Source organism: Egretta garzetta, unplaced genomic scaffold, assembly GCF_000687185.1.
Source record: "Egretta garzetta isolate BGI_Z169 unplaced genomic scaffold, ASM68718v1 scaffold282, whole genome shotgun sequence".
Lineage (NCBI taxonomy): Eukaryota > Metazoa > Chordata > Aves > Pelecaniformes > Ardeidae > Egretta > Egretta garzetta.
This window is the reverse complement of record NW_009259036.1, coordinates 767,009-770,243: the sequence shown is the minus strand read 5'-3', so window position 1 is coordinate 770,243 and position 3,235 is coordinate 767,009. Positions and strand designations below refer to the sequence as shown.

General features: G+C 38.8%; 1 protein-coding gene across 1 annotated transcript in view; it reads left to right on the top strand.

Annotated features, from left to right (window-relative positions):
* LOC104122698 (protocadherin-9) overlaps positions 1-3,235 on the top strand; it is a 693,340-nt gene that overhangs the window by 165,241 nt on the left and 524,864 nt on the right.

Here is a 3,235-nt window from a genome sequence, read left to right as displayed (position 1 = left end):
GAAACTTGGCAGCCTTCACTAGGGGCATTTCTACCAGCTATGATCATCATATTATTATTTCTTGCATTCCTTTAGCTGTGGGAAACATGATGAGTAAGAGCAGTCTCATAATGTATATTGATCACCCAAGTATTAATCTACTCAAACGATATTTACCACTCGCTTAGCACTTTTCATTTCTTCAAACGTGAAAGCACTTTTAAAAGCCTGAGTGGCTCTGTATTTTTCCATTTTACTTATGGAAAAAACGAAGCAGAGCACAGCTAAGTGACTTTTCTGAGTCACGACCTCAGAAGGGCAAGTGAAGTGACTTGGGCACTCATGCTCCCAGGGTTCCAGGGGAGACAAACTCGGCCAATTTCTCCAACTCTGGTTGTGCCTGCTATTTCTGTAAAAGAACATTTTTGTGTAAATGCCAGTCGAGATATTTATTCTCTGAAAATAACAGCTTCGTCTACCCTTGCTCTATCTCACAGCTTTTTCGTCTCTACCCATCTTTGTACCATTTCTAGGCTTGAAAAATGCATCCACACAAATCAACCCTTGAAGATTTCTAGGGCTGAATACGAGGTTTTCTTGTTCATCCTTGTGGTCGTGGCATACAGTCAATCTTAGGGAAAGGTGCCTGTAGAGAAGTCCAGTTCAGGACTTCAGCTTTACCAGATGTAGTACTTCATTTTTATCTCTTTCTGCCAGTACTGCAGCAGGAGTTTTCCAGGGGGGCTGGGACGATGTTTTGTGAGAGATAAGATAATATAGTGCCCACACACTGATTCCTAAAAAGTGTGCTTTCTAGCATACCACATGATAGGGCAGCAAGTAAACAACAATAGCTACCTCTCTGGCATACACATCCACAGCTATTGCCATCCGAAACCTTTTCTTCTATGCAGTGGCTGCACAGCTGGGCATGGGCACTGTGATTTATGGTCCACTGACTGCAGTTCCAGCAACCTCCTTTGAACCAAATTTTGCTTTTAAAACAACCCGTCTCTGCTTTGTTCTTTATTTGAAAAAAAATCAACCAAGTTTTCCACCAGATTTGTAAAGTTCCAAATCCTTTTGTTTCAGCGACAAATACTTCTTCCACTGAGCCCTTTTACATGTCAGGGTGGAACCATCCCCAGGCTGATTTAAAGGCAAAAGACAGAAATGGGCCACTCCAGGCTTCCTGTAAACAGTTTAGATGAGAACAATGTGCTAACAGTTCCATGCAGTTTTCAGAGGCGGCTGGATTTGCTGGATTGCCGAGTCACTGACAAGCTGTTGCGTGAACGAGACAATAATTTCTTTCAATTAGAAACTCATGCAGGCAGGAATATCCTTCAAATATCATGGAGGTAAAATGGAAATTTAGTTCCATTTTGGTGACGGATTCCTCTGCTGCTGTAGAGCAAATGGCAGACGATGGAACTGTGCATCTACTTACAGACATCAAACTTCTTCCCTTCTTTTCTTTTTCTTTCTTCCTTTCAGTACTTCCTAACTATCTTTTCTAAATTCATTTTACTGTTGGCTGACTGTCACCAGTTGCCATAGCAACAACCTCTGGTAGCAGCAAGTCTGGGATGCCCGATGTGAGCATCTTCACATTTGAGCCTTGCCAAGGCTAGCTATTAATCCAGGGTTATATATTGGCTCAACACTGTAAGATTGCTCTATTTTTTCCCCCTTTAGCTGGCTGCCAGTCTGCTTTTCCTGAGTTGGTTACTTTTCTTTCCTCACGTATCTATTGGGCAATCTGGTGTTAATTTTCGTTCTTTGATCTTTTTGTGTTCGTTACTTTGGAGGACTGGTTAGCTGCAATGTCTTCTAACAAAATAACATACACATGAAAGAACGTCTTTTTCAGTATGGTTCTTAATGAAAAAGAAGGATTTGATGTAATCTTGTTCTTGGACAAATATTCACAGTTAATTAGAACAAATTTCATTTGCAAGCTGTTTAAATGCTTTGCGTGGGGTAACAATGGTTATTTTTTTATTAGGGTAAGGGAGAGAGAAATACATTTAATGCTAGCATGTTTGGACAGAACAGATGTGAATGATACAGCACCTAATGGCAGCAGTGGAAGAGTGTAAGTCTTTAAAATTTTTTAAACCCCCATACCCTCACCATGAAACAATCCCTAATAGTAGTTGAAACTTTGCTGTAAAGCAGAAGTAGCAAAGTGGTTAAGAGTAGTTGGTTGGGAAATGAGAGCTGAAAGAGAAAACTGCAGTGCAGTGATTGGTTTGATTTGCTGAATAAATTGCTATGTTCAGATTCAATTTGTATCAATAGGCAAAGCACTGTACACCTGCAGAGCCTGTCACACTTGGTATCCAAAACTCGGACACAGCTAGTCTTAAACAATCTTTTTACTGTTGTCAATAATTAAAGCCAAAAAAACCCAAACCATCCCACCAAAAAAACCAACCACTAAGCTTATAGTATTTGTGGTTTTATTCCATATACATTAAAATAGAGAGTAATGTTTCTTTGGGGCATTCCCTTAAAGAAACACCATACTTTTTATAAATATATGGATTATTGTAGTATTCTCAATGGATTATTTTAAAAGTAGCCAAGGGGTACTCTTCATTCAGTGGAAGGATTTCTCTTTATTAAATGTGAATGAAAGCTAGAAGCATAATGTGCTGTCTCCTTAATACAGTGGAAATTGCACTTTGATAATTTTCAGCTATGATGTAAAAAGGGTAAATGTGAAGGCTTCTACATTTGAACACAGGCAATTGATGTTTATCCCTGTCTGCAGTCCCTGCAGCTTTTCAGGATTGAGAATAGATGTTTTCTAGGGAGTGCTTTTCTTCGCTTTGGTTCTGTTTTGTTTTGTTTTACCTTTTTTTGTCTCAAACCTCTTTGGATATGTTTTGCAATGAGCAATTCATTCAAAATCTGAACTCTCAATTTTTTGTAGGTGTTTTTTTTTTGTTTTTTTGGTTTTGGTTTTTTTTTAATTTGGAAAAATCTCTGCATGTTTTTTTTGAAGTTTGAGTTCAAACTGCTGTGATGGGAGTTTTCGGGAGAAACAGGACTGAACTCTTATCGATGACTGATGTAGTATAATATTTCTGGAGAAAGGGGAAGGTGTAGAAACTTATTTGGACCAACCCTAGCAGATTTTAGGGGAATTCCTCAGATATTTACAAAGTTGCAGACCTGACTGAGAAGCCTATCAGCTTAATGTTTTATATTAGGGAATTCCATTTGTTTCTAGGAGAACAGAAAGAGT